This window comes from Xenopus laevis, chromosome 9_10S (assembly GCF_017654675.1).
Source record: "Xenopus laevis strain J_2021 chromosome 9_10S, Xenopus_laevis_v10.1, whole genome shotgun sequence".
NCBI classification, from domain to species: domain Eukaryota; kingdom Metazoa; phylum Chordata; class Amphibia; order Anura; family Pipidae; genus Xenopus; species Xenopus laevis.
The window spans coordinates 23,521,315-23,535,488 of record NC_054388.1 but is presented as its reverse complement, the minus strand read 5'-3'; the positions used below and the strand labels follow the sequence as shown (position 1 = coordinate 23,535,488).

Sequence of the window (14,174 nt, the reverse complement as noted above, 5' to 3'; positions counted from 1 at the left end):
ATAGGCAGACCCCCATGGCTCCAGAGCCAGAAAGAGAGCAAGGTTTGAGGGCTTCAAATCGAAACGATGCATTTACTATTAGAAAATAATGCAGAACAGCGCATGGGGGGTTCTGGGTTTCTCTTGTGCATGGAAGGGACGTTGCTGGCCAGCTATCCTACAGATTGAACGTGAATACTCGCACTGCAGCCCTTCTGCCTAAACCAAGCGCGGGAGAAGATTTTTGTTTTCCCGCACCCCTTTTCGCCTCCGTGGCTTTCTCTTCCTGCTTCCGGGTCGCGCACTGCACGGCGAGTGGAGGCCAAAGCAGAGGTTTGGAGACACTGGGCTCGGGTGATACAGGGACAAGAGGCAGTTTAGCGACCTTCCTTCATCAGTAGTACTCGGGGCAATACTTCCGTGTGGGTGTAGAGGGGAGTTCTGTGCCTACTGGGACAACTCTTTAAACTCCTCTGCTTTTCCTTTCATTTCCAACGATGGAACTAGAGATTCTCCTTATTGGTGGGTCAGTTCTGACTTCAAAATAAACTGTAGATCAGCATTAAATAAAAGAGCATCAGTCGTCGGTTTCGCTAGGTTAATATTCAGGCTACACCGGACATTAATATTTAGTGTTGTGTTATCTCCAGCTATTTGGGAATGCGATCTATGTTGGGGGAGATAAGTTAAAACAGGTAGACGAATTAATAATAGTGCTCGCGTTAAAGGGAAGCTAGGTGTGTGTGTTTGTGTGTATATATTTTGTGTGGCTCCTAATATAAGAGACTGCCATAGAAGGTCCCGGACATTTTTTGCGACCCACAGTCTATTATAATAATGCATTGGTAGAGGGTTAGTGATGATTGCATAAAGGAAACGCCATTAAAAGTATATGCGCATTTGCGCGTGCGGGGGTATTCTTTTTATAGTGCTGATGTATATTGCTGCACTTATTGGGTTATAATAATGAGGTTACACTTATGAGGTTATACAGCATCCGCGATGAAAAAATGAACGATAGCTTTCTCTATAAAGGCATTATATTTAAACATTTAATGGGGGCCTGTCAGGTCTGGAATGGGAATCAAAATAGGCGTTTCAGGTACACAGAGGCCCAAACAGCCCCCCCCCCCACACACCAGCCCAATGAATAGTGTATCTATGGCACTTTACAGCAGTCCATCTGGTATTTGCCAGAACCCACAGATTGCCAGTCCTGTGCACTTACATATTGCTTCTTTACACGTACTTGCAGTCCTACTTAATCGCGCATAAATCTATTATAATCTATATCTTTAAAATAAACTACACATGCAGTGCAAATGTAATGTATGGCAAATGACTGGACTTGTATTGAAAATTTGTATATATTTGCGTCTGATTTGTGGTTTTGACTTTTTTTTGTTATACGTATACTCCTAAAACAAAGTAGTTAGAAAAGGGAAACATAAATGGGGTTGGTTATGGCATAGGTGGGTGCCAGCAGGCAAGACAAGCGATATCTTCCCCATGGGCCGCTGTTCCATATTGCAATTATTTTGCATTTAAGTTATCCTCTTTCTAACCCTTGTAAGGGGTTGACTAAGCCATCTCTGATATTTTGCAGTAACCTGTATGATCAGTACAAGCACAGACTGCACTTAGTGTCAAAGAATCAATTTTCGGAATTTTTGTATGAATAATCTCAAGTGACTTTACCGTCTCTTTCAAACATTCCAAATACTTTTGGGGGATCTAATTCAAAATCTTCTAGAGATTTATATGATCTTCTTTCCAAAGGGTGCTGCTACGTATACACGGGGTGGTGGAACAATGCAAACACAGTATAATTTGGGGTGACTATAGTCTATAGTCACTACATGCTATAAGGCTTCCCCCACCCTGGTGTGTGGAGTCATCCTGCAATAATCTGTACTATATCTATCACTCTGCTCTGGTAAGAAGAAAAAAAATGTCTGAGCTGCACTAAAACAGAGCAAGTGCTCTGCCACCAAACATCTTACTGTCACAAAAAGACACATTAGTACCCCATTTGGGGTATGGGTGAGCGGCAGACTATCCAGAATCTTTCCCATAAATAATTCTGTACTCCGTCCTGAGAATTTAGAACATACATACTATATGCAGTCCAAATGTCCCCGCAGCTCTACACTGTACCATGAACATCAACTTTGTTCTATATGAAATCCTTCATCAACGGTGGGAAGATGAACTGTACGAAATCTAGAGAGATTGTATTTCCTGGCAGCCTAGCAGAAAGGGCATTTCCTTGCAGACAGCACAGAATAGAAGCCGATCTAAGGGCAATCAGTATGGCAAGTTCCCCATTCCAGTCGGAAAGTGCTGACTTACACATCTGCCATAGAAATGGAAAGGAATCTAGTGCTGGCATGTCACACTTCCCTTCCACTTACACAACAGATAACACAGGTTTAGCCGAATATTTACCCCACTCAACTCGGAACCTTCAGCTGGCCGGTGGCCACATTCCAACTGGGCCTTTAGCATTAACCCTCTCGTGTTTCAGGCGTACTGCATCAGCTATTAATCCCCTTTTTTTGCAGCAACCACGCGGTCACTGGACGCCTCACCCTGGGTATGTGGGTGATAAAACAAGTAATGATTCCCTGCAGCTGCCCGTATGTAATAGCTGAACTACAGACGCACACATACACAAAGTCCTAATGGGTCATTCAACACAGGAAGACGTGGCAGTCTTGAAGTATAGTTGAATATTTATTAAAATTTCAAACAGAAATAGTGCTGATGGTCTTATCTGCTGTGCTACGCCTTTATTTTTTTTACTAATTTTTACTAATAAAGATATAAAATAGTTATTTAAGCAGAAGCATGGACAATGACGGTGCAGCCAGCTCTCTCTATTTGCATCCATTGTATACTTATATAGGCGATTTTTATCTAGTGCCACTGTATAGCAAATATCTCCGTTTAGAAGGATTGTGGTATTGCAAGACTTTCTAATGCAGCCTCTCTGTGACACAATACAAACACAACTATATGAGACTATATTAAATTTTGTGTAATTTGCCCAGCGTGCAAACTGGACAGGTATAGAACAATGGAGCTCCCAGTGAGTCGCAGTGTTTATTGGCTGTTAAAGTGGTTGTTAATTTTTAATTTGTTTTATTCGATGGCTCTCCAGTTTGCAGTTTCAGCAATCTGGTTGCTAGGGTCCGAATTTCTCTAGCAACCATGCACCGGTTCAAATAAGACACTGGAATATGAATAGGAGAGGACTAGAATAGAAAGACGAGTAATAAAAACTAGCAATAAATATATATTTGTAGACTTACAGAGCATTTGTTTTTTAGATGGGGTCAGTGGTCCCCATTTGAAAACTGGAAAAGTCATAATAAGAGGGCAAATAATTCGAAAACTATAAAAAAAAATGAAGGCACTAAAAACTAAGAATTAGTAGCCATACTATAACAAACTAAAATTTACCTGAAACATTTCGGTAGTTACAGCCTCCTTGAGTCTCCTGCTGAGTGGTGTGAATACTCACTTGTACATGTACTGATTCCTAATGCCTTTTCTCGGGGCAGATATTCGTTGGCCTGTTTGCTAACCTATTAATATGCTATTACATTCTAAATAGTTGCTCAATTTAGCGGTCACAGGAATATTTTACTTTTAAATTAAAGAGAGCTGTATGTACATATGAATGTAGCTAACCTCTCTCTTTTGTATTATTATGTAGTGTATCCACTAGGTAGAGTATTAAAATTGTGTATAGACAAATACTTGATGTATGTTTATTATTCCTGTTCATTTTGTCTCTTCACACCTTGCTAACTTATATAACACACAAGTGATGTGAATAAACTGCACTATAACATAAGGATATTAGAAGTCACAGAGGAGTTCCATGACCATATAAAACCACAAGGCCGAAGGCCAAGTGTTTTTATACAGTCTTGGAACTCCGAGGTATCTTCTAATATCCTCATATTTTGCAGCAGGGGGTACTTTATTTATTATAATACACAAGTTTCAGTGAGTCTTGTGACAGAAATGGCATCACTGCTCACAGTTTATAACTGATGACATCAGTACTCACCGTTCATAAGGATATAATTTATAAGACATGAGAGATATTCATGTCTTTTGTGTAGTATACCGTATAAACGTGTTTAGTGTTGACACTTCACATGACATAAGAAATAATGTATCTCCTGAATTAAAGTAGAAGTCACTGTATCTATCTATCTATCTATCTATCTATCTATCTATAAAAGGTCCCAGCAGGGACCGAAACGTTGGAAATAGATACTATGTAATAATAAAAATTAAATTTTTTCAACAAAGGGAGTGCTGGTTTGGAAACTTGGTGTATGCAAAAATTACCGTGCACCTCTCCTTATTCTATATTGCATTGGAGTGCGGATACTTATTGGAGAAATATATATATATATATATATAGTGAATAAAGTACCCCCTCTTGTAAAATATAAGGATATTATAAGTTACCGAGGAGTTTCATGACCATATAAAAACACGAGGCCGAAGGCCGAGTGTTTTTATACAGGTCATGGAACTCCGAGGTAACTTCTAATATCCTCATATTTTGCAACTGGGGGTACTTTATTTATTATAATACACAAATTTCAGTGAGTAATGTGACAGAAATGACATCACAACTCACCGTTTATAACTGATGACATCAGAACTCACCGTTTATAAGGATATAATTTACAGGATATTCATGGCTTTTGTGTATTATATAAATATATATATCTATATATATGTATCTATATATATATATGTATCTATCTCTATCTCTCTCTCTCTATATCTATGTATATATCTCAGATAGTTACTGAGTTTTAATACCTTGCTATGGATAAATAAAATACTAGAAGCAGAGACCTGGGCTAACCTGTGTAGTGCTGAAAGCTGCCTATGTGCCGCCCACCAGGTTTGTGTCTTGCACTTATTTCTAGTGTCCATGAGCTGCTTCTACAAAACAATACGAAGGTATTTGTTGTATGCGTGGCCTTTCACATTTATCCTCAGGCTTAACCTGTTGTGAATATTGTCTCCATAGGAGCCACTTGAAAAAAAAGTACTAATTTAGATCAATCTACACCCAACGGAGATCTTTTTTTACGCTGCCCCACAGATACTCTCCTAGATCCTCTCCTCTGGAGGAAAAGAATGATTGTATCGGCTTCTGCTGTTACTGACACAAAGCAGTGGTCTGTAGAAAGGTGGCTGGCTCCTTAGACCGCTGAGCTAGGGGGTTCTAACAAAAATAAGGTAGTAATCCTAATTAATGATAATTAATAGATTGAAGGAGAAGATCATGACCCTGCTACACTTATATTTATTTCTGATTGGCATAATTGAAGAGTTGCTTAAATTGATTCAATCTAGTATATATACTAAATTTGTATTTAAACGTGTTCTCCAAGGGAAAGCCCCACCAAATTAGTAGTAGCCAGGCAAGGAAACCAATGTATTATTTAAATGGACATTTCTAGGGTTTATTGGAGCGCAGGCATCACACCCCCGAAAATTTATATTGCCGACTATTGGTAGTCATCCTACCACCCACTTTGGAGAAATCTGCTAAAATCTAAATGTTTCGCCTATCACCTCACTTGCATAGTCTACAAACACAAATGACTCTTATGTTGGTTAAACCAGCAACCTAAATGATCGGCTAATAAGCCCTGGGCATGCCACTGGCAAAGATGATATAGATATATCTTTTTGTGTGTGGGAAGTGGGAGGGTCACGCGTTATTGTGAGTTATAATAGTCTATCACTCGCACACAGTTCCTATTGCCCGGCGTGTTCCCTCCTCCAGCCTCCAATGCTAAGGTCCCGAGCACGTGAGGCGAACCACTGCCAGACAATCAGGGGCCTATTACATAGGATTCCTTTTAACACATATTTTGATGCCTTGGTACTGGTGTGACCGTTGGTGACACACAAACCGACAGTGTAAGGGCCGAGGTGCCCCCAAAACCATCTCAGACCCACAAGCAGCTGTGCGCTTGGGTAACAGAGGCAGCCTAGCCCTAATGGGATCATTCAGCACAGGAGCTGCTGATCCATTCTGCGCCTTGCTCAATGGTGGATCTGGGGGCATCTGGAAGCTTTGGGTAACCCCCTATTTGCAGAAACGTTGTGATGAAAAGGGCACCAACAAATGATTATCTGGAGCGGTCAGTCTCCAACTCAAGGGCTCCAGCAGAGATGTGGTTAAAAGACGTTCAAAAAGCCCCCCCCCCTCCAACTCACTTGGGACGGGCTGTCAGCTGCAATCATCTATCCGCCAGCGTCTGCTGTCAGTTTGCACAAGTTTACATTGTAAATGAGTCAGGATAAAGAAATAAACCAGTGTATCTGGGTAAGGGCAGGAGAGCAGCATCCAAATAATCCAAGTGTCTCCTAGTGTAATTCTGTTGCCTTCTAGGCCTTTCTCACAGGCATAGCTGTTGTGGTGGAATCGCGGGCATCTGTATTCTACAGTAATAAGTAGTGGCTCCCTTTTCTTTCTGTCTGTGCCCCAGCCATTCTTACACGGGCACATTTCCCTCCCTAGGACAACCCCTTTATCCTCTAAATCCCTGCTTTGGGACAGTCTAAATAGCCCAGGCTTCTGGGACATCGCATAGTGCAGAAATCAATAGTCACTCCGACATTCCTGTAAGTACATTTTATGACGTCTCCCCAATTCTCTGCAAGCAGTGGAGGGCCAAAGCCTAGATAAATACCTGCTCTTTGGTGTGGATTGCTTGCATGAAAAAAAAGTCATATCCTAGTCACTTATGGCACCACACAAACATCTGCAATAATGAGCATAATACCCACACATATCAGGTGTAAATATAGATTTTTCCGTGTATAATGTGTATATGTATATATCATATACAAAGTGCATTTTGTGTACAAAAACAGATGCACAAAAAAGATACACTAAATATATGTGCAAAATAAGAACACATTGCCAGTGAGGCAGTTACTGGAACAATCGCTGGATCCAGAATGACTCAAGAGGAAGCACTCATTTATTTCAACATTATGATGAGGTGGCGCAATGATACAATGTGTGCGTAGAAAGATGTCACATGTGTCTACATATATGCCCAATGCCCTCAATCAAAACGCCATGACTTACATACATTTAATTGCTACTGGGGGTTTCACACTTCTATTTGTTGTCATCGTAGGGAATTTATTGTGCCAACGTTTCGGCTTGAGCAGAGAGGCATGAAACACTGCCAGTTCTTTAGCAAAGTTGCATTCGACCCTGGGCTTGAGCCAAAGCTTAGATATGTAGGAAAATAGCACATAGAGACTTGATGGGAAATGTGCAACTATTCATCTAAAGCTGTGCAAATAATTTCTCACAAATGTCTCGCAATACTTTAAAAAAAAATAATTAAAAACTACGTGTGCGTCTGTATCTGCCCTCGTGTATTGCCTTTTTCCGGAGTGCCCAGTTTGCCCCTCCATCCAGCGCGCGTGGGAGCTCCCCATCTGACTCGCATTCTCCCTTTCATCTGTCCTCTGTGGCTAGCAATCATAGAATTAAATAAAAACCGTAAAAAAAGCAATAATTCTAACAAGATAATTTTATAACTGCAGTAGGAAAAGATGAGACCGAGGTGTCATCCCAGACCCAGTATTGTGGGTGGACGAGTGTTCCAGCAGGGATATAGAAAAACACAATGGGGCCCTATTTTCCCTACATCTATATCCGCCTCAGGCCCTCAAGCCCCCTTCTATAGGAGGCATCCTGTTCCAGCCTACATTGGAGGGGGCTGAAGCATGTTTAGATAAACTGCATATTAGTGGCACAGGGTACTACTGGTCACATTCAAATATTGCTGCGATTTGCAAGCGCTGCGCTTGCAGAAATGGCGACGGATTGTTCTAAGGCCTCTGGGGGTGGGGTGGGTTGGGGGAATACATGAATGTTTAAATGTATAGCCTGTCCTGCTATCTTGTGTGCCAATCGTTGCCCGATAGTATGCAGGCCTAGCACCAGACCTTCACCCACAAAAGCAAGAACATTTTTAAAATATTCAAGAGGGTCACAAACCATAGGTCCCTCTGGGCGATCAGGGGAAATTTTAACCATTACTGTGATCACACACGGAAGAAGTGCAGGAGGGAGACTTGTGCGCATTTATTGCAGGCTGGGCTTGTTAGTTATTAATTATCAGTGCACACACGGACTTTGGGCAGATCAATGCTATTGAGCGGGGCTGATGTTTGGGATCATAGGCAGCTCTGTGATCGATGAGGAGCACACAGCATTCTCTTCTGGAAAGACTGGTTCCATTCTCTACAGGCCTGGCCACTGCCTCGGGCTCACACTTGGAAAAGCGAGGAAGGCTGGCGAGACAGATGGGAATCAGCCTAGCAAGTTCGTCGCCCACGGACACGAACAACACTGCCATCCATTGCTCTCCGCAACACACCATTGCTCAGAACACTAGCAATAATGATAACTGTCTAAATGCATTATAGGTCAATATTTCGCCGTTTTAAGACAATTTCTTAAAAAGACAAAATATGAACCAGCTCAGAGTTTTTATCCATTCATATATTCAGCTTAAGCCGTAGTAAGTATTTGGTAGCACTAGAATTTCAAATGTCAAAATATTGAAAGTAATAAAGTAAAACTATACAAGACAAAAATACACTTCAAATAAAATAAAAAGGGCTAGTCATGTTTCATTTGGCAGACCCTCATCTACCACTAGTTGTGTGTGTAAAATTCTAACTTGGCCCCTTTTTATTTTAAGCTTTTTTTCCCCCCAGTAAAGAAGTCCTTTTGCACTTAAAATGTAGTTATGTAAGGAATAAATTTACTGAACTAAACCATTATTTGTATTAAAATAAAAAAAATAAAACATTACATACACATGAAATATCAAAACATTTTTTGAATTTGAGTTATACTAGAAATAACTCAATTTATAGTGCTAAACGACAGTTATCATTTTCCATTGATTAAATAATATGGGGCACAAACATCACCACTCTTGCACCCATTTTATTCTGTACCGGCGCTAAATAGGCTAGCTCAGTCTCAACTACAAGATGATTAAGTTGAGGGGGCCAGTATATGCAGCAAGACAGGATTAGTAGCAAGTCCCCAGACGTAAAAAAAAAATATATAAGTGGCCCCAGCTCAGTTTCCAGCCTTATTTTTTTTTATATATATAAAATACTGTACAGTTGCAAGAATAAGTAACACGTGCTAATAGAATGTTCATTTTCTAATAGTCTGCATAAGGCTAGAAAACAGTACTACGCTTAGGCTGTTTGGGACACAAAATTAAGATACAAAAATGGTTGTGTGTTGCATTATCACTAAATAAAATTCGTTTTCCTCTAAAGAAAAACTAATCTGTTCTTATCAAATTTATGAAACTATAAATAAATAGAAATAAAGGATTGTGGCAAAAAAGGCCAGCATTCACTCTTTAACCCTGAGCCGTCCTAATAGGATTTGTGCTTCCTAGCTGCCGCCTGGGCAGTACTCCTAAATAAATCTTCTTTACGCGCATAGAGAAGCTCTTCTATAAACATTATAGATACTGAACATATAATATGTGTGTGGCCTGTGTGTAAGTCCTCGATGCATAAATAGAAAAAATATACTGCTATTGACAACAGGTAATATTTATATATACATAGATTAATATATTGTGGATAAATAATACATATCTTAAACCTCTTGGTTCTCTTTATTAAATTACTCTAAAAATAGTCTAATCTTTAACCAAGTCACAGTAACTGACAAATCTGCCTAAACTAATACCACACAAAACAATTGTAACTCTCCTCTTCAATACGGAACACATGGTTTAAACATTCACAGCTCAAGTTGGAAAAATATGTGACCCTCTCTAGCTAATGACTTCTCCAAAAGCTAATTGGAGTCATGTGTTCCAATCAAGGAGATGAGACTGGAGGTGCCCTGACTCAAAAAAGAAAACAAATAGAAAAAGGATTAAATAAAAATCGTTTGGGTTCTGACAGAATTTAGTCGAGGGGTAAGCTGAGTGAGAAATATCGGAGGAGATGTACAAAAATTGGAAAAAGGCTACAAATAAGCATTACTAAAGGTCTGGGTGTTCATCAATCTACAGTAAGACAAAATTACTACAAATAGAGTACATTATGTCCTGTAGCTGATCTGATCTCCCTAGAAGATCAAAAACAGAGTGCACTGCTGAAAGAGGTGAAAAAGGAACCCTAGGGTAACCTGCATGAAGGTCTGTTCAGTAATAAGCTCTAATGAGCAAGCCCCTCTTTACCTCCAGTATCAATCAGTATTCGCATGCAACCTTGAAAGTGCCATTTTATTGTACCGCTCTGCGGAATATGATGGCACCCAAATAAAATATAGATCCCCCCAATTGCTGTTCATCTCGAGTTTGGTGTCCGCAATTAAGACAAAATTTATATTCTAAAGCATGAAGGCTATGTTTGGAGGAAATAAAGCACTGCTCTGCAATCCCATATATATCATCCCAGCCTTCAGCATGGTGGGGGTGGCTCAAACCGAAAGCAAAAGCCAACAGTTCCTCCTTACGCAGTATCTCAACTAATGTTACAAAGATAAGACTTGTAAGGGAATATACATATTTCAAATAATCATCTTAACCTAAAATGTATAAATACTCGTACTATATTAACCCTATCCCTTACACACAAATATTCTCCTCTTTTTCGAGGTTATTTCACATTGCTTTCTATGCCTCTGCCATAGTATTATTTGTATACAAATAAAAGCAGGCGTCTACCAAAAATAAGATTTTAATATGCTAGATCAAATGTAAAGGTCGCGGTAAATTTGGAGCAAAAATCCTCCTGAAAATGACACTGCAAATTTGTTCTATAGAATTCTCACTTCGGACTCCTTTGCTAAGCGAATAGTCAATGCCTTTAATTAAAAATCGTTAAGAAAAAAAAAAAATTATTTTATTTTCTACAAAAGCAATATAAATTTCGACTCTGGATTTAAATGTAGACAATCAATGCGAAATGGAAAAAAACGACCTTGTTTGTGCTGATTAATTGACTTAATAGAAAAATCTTCATTTGAAATAGAAAAGGAAGCCGTCCCTGACCATTGTTCTTTCAATGTAAAACAAACATACATTTTAACAAATGTATCATATATTCTATACACGAATGACAATGAAAAAAAAAACAAAAAAAAAAAAAACAGTTACTATTGCTAATATTACTATTTCTACTATGGATACTGAAAAATATAGTTTATAATAAACCAATAATTAAAATCTCTAAAAACCTACAATATCTTATTTCTAACGGAACACTTTATTTAAAGGTGATTGATCTGTTTCTAACTGAATTAAAGTTATTTCCTTTAAGCCCTTTCATATATAGAAAAACGTGTTAAATTAAATGTCCATTCCAGAAATGTTCCAATGTGTTTTCCAATATTCCTAATTAGCTGCAGGGATTCGAACCGAAAAAGTGTTGCTTTTTACCCATATAGCTGAAGATAGGGGCCATTTCTAAAGTAATATTACTATTTATCTAATATAATCGAATATAAGTGGAGTGTATTTAATTTTTTTTTTTTGGGTATAAGATTGAAGAACGATGTATAACCGATAAGTAAAAAAAAAAAAAAATAAGAAAAATGCAAACAATTTAGAGCAAACCTACCTAGGAGTGATGTCCTGGCTCATTTCTATGCAATCCCAGGGAGAATGGAGCTCAGGCAGCACAGAGCATAGAGTAGGGTGGAGAAATAATTTCCTGTTCTAGCAGATCCCTCACTTGGTGCTTTTATTGCTCTTGGGAAAGGGGAAGTTACTTGATTGCTGGCTCCTATTTGGACTGCGCGGTCCCTGTACAGATCCTTTGTGCTAGCTTCTCACTTATCGATATTATTATGGTGATTCTAATAAATAGGATTATGGGCTCCAGCTCTTGGATCCCTAGCTGCCTGGAGCAAATCCATTGAATTAAAGGCCAGGCTGCTGGTAGCTGGATAATCACAAATTTATGGCTGTGTGACGTCTCTCTTCTCCCACAATGGAGTTCCAGTGACATTAAACAGAAAATTGATGAGAGAGAAACGAAATGTAATCTCTTCTGCCCTAACCAGATATTTAAATGATGTTTCTCCCCTTCCAAATTTAACCCCAGCGGTGCCAAGCCCTTGACTCTCCCATCCGCCGGTCTGGCAGGAGTTAAAGCGGGTCCTATTGTTTCTTGCTGCACCATTGCCCTTCCCCCTCCCCCAGGCGGAATGCGCGTCCCTAACAAATACACAAATGGGGCTTTTAGGCGAAACAGAATTTTTATTCCTTTCAGCACTTACCTTTATTACATATATTTCCCAGGGAAGGAAAAAGGAGCCCGCCCACCACAGATTGGGATCCCCCTCACCCCACCCTCCCCAACATGCCGGATCCCAGCAGGATCTCCCGGGCATTCACGCTCTGGGGCTGGGGAGAGCACCCATTCCTGGGAAGAAGCATTTAGAACTAAGGCCCTGCAGGAACTCCGCAGCCCCAAGCAGCACTCAGTCCTCGCCAATTTCCTCTGGGCAGCACATCCGCAGTGCATCTTGTGCAATCCGTCACCCTCTCCCTCAAAGTCCGATGCTCGGCGAACAAGCAGATACGTCTCTTAAAGGAGCCGCGTGCAATTCCGCTCCCGGGGCTGCCATTGTCCTCCATGCCTGCCAGGCACCGCCCCAGGTATTGACGTGTTAGGTACCGCCCTCTGACTGCCTGAGCTGTGCGAGGAGCTGTATAAGTGCCACGTATAGAGACTTACACGGCGCTTTTTAATCCAGTCAGCGCAGAAGCCCAGTTGTATTTAAGTACAATCGCTGCACTTCATACTCATGGACTACTAGGATTTGGCCTTTCCATCCGCAAAAACATTTGCACGGCATTCCAAGGGAACTTTCTAGCGAAGATAATCGAATTTAGATTGCAGTCCCTTGTCATTATACGATGCCCTGTTTTTGTGCTGCAATTTAATCCCTTTTAATTGCCCGATTTGGGGAATTTCTATCATATCCCATTTCTGGAATTCTAGGAGAGAACAGGAAAATGTGGCCACAAGCCCAATACTGCCTGGAAACAATTTTTGCAACCCACATTTTTAGCCATATGACTTGCTAACCACCATTAAACGGGAAGTGATGTTGCTTGCTGCACACTGTGGTGGTCACATGAGGGTGCTTGCTGGTGGTTGCACCACTGTTTGCTGGGTGGATGGCATTGATTTATCAGGTCTATGGGTGAAAAACAAACATGGCAGCTCACACTCAAGTTAATGATAATATACTCAAAATACATATGCCTGTCAAAATTCTACTATGTGCAGAACAAAGCCATCTTTAGCAATCCATTTATAGAAAAAGTATTAATGTTATATAGTACGGTTACATAGTAACTTAGGTTGAAAAAATACACATTCATCAAGTTCAACCTTTTTAGACTATATATGACCTGCCTAACTGCTAGTTGATCCAGAGAAAGGCAAAAAAAAAAAACTAATTTGAAGCCACTTGAGTCAGAGGGGGAAAAAAATATTTTCTGACTCCAAGACAGCAATTGGAACTAGTCAATGCATCAACCTGCACTATGTTCTATCTTCCATAACCCTGTATTCCCTCCTTTGCTAAAAAGCCACCTAACCCCTTCTTAAAGCTATCTAATGTACCAGCCTGTACTATTGCTTCAGGGAGAGAATTCCATATCTTCATAGTTCTAACTGTAAAAAAACCCTTGCGAATATTTAGCCTGGAACCTCTTTTCTTTTAATTGGAATGGGTGACAGTTGGAAAGATTTACTGGTAAATAAAGCATTAGAGATACTTTTTATCCCCTTATATAAAGTCATATGAAAAAGTTTGGGAACCCCTCTCAGTCTGCATAATAATTTACTCCACTTTCAACAAAAAAAGATAACAGTGGTATGTCTTTCATTTCCCAGGAACATCTGAGTACTGGGGTGTTTTCTGAACAAAGATTTTTAGTAAAGCAGTATTCAGTTGTATGAAAAACTGGCTCTGCAAAAATTTGGGTACCCTTGTAATTTTGATAATTTGAATGCATGTAACTGCTCAATACTCTGCTTGTTAAGACTTGAATTTCATAGGCAGGTGTGTCCAATCATGAGAAAAGGTATTTAAGGTGGCCAATTGC

At 39.9% G+C, this 14,174-nt stretch overlaps 1 protein-coding gene across 1 annotated transcript in view; it reads right to left on the bottom strand.

The window, feature by feature from the left end:
* The window catches only part of bahcc1.S (BAH domain and coiled-coil containing 1 S homeolog), a 140,277-nt gene extending 126,916 nt beyond the window's left edge, over positions 1 to 13,361 (bottom strand). The window contains exon 1 of the mRNA XM_018238333.2: positions 11,671 to 13,361. The gene's annotated coding sequence lies outside the window, so the exon portion shown is untranslated. The remainder of the gene's footprint in view (positions 1 to 11,670) is intronic.
* Between the last annotated feature and the right edge of the window lie 813 nt (positions 13,362 to 14,174).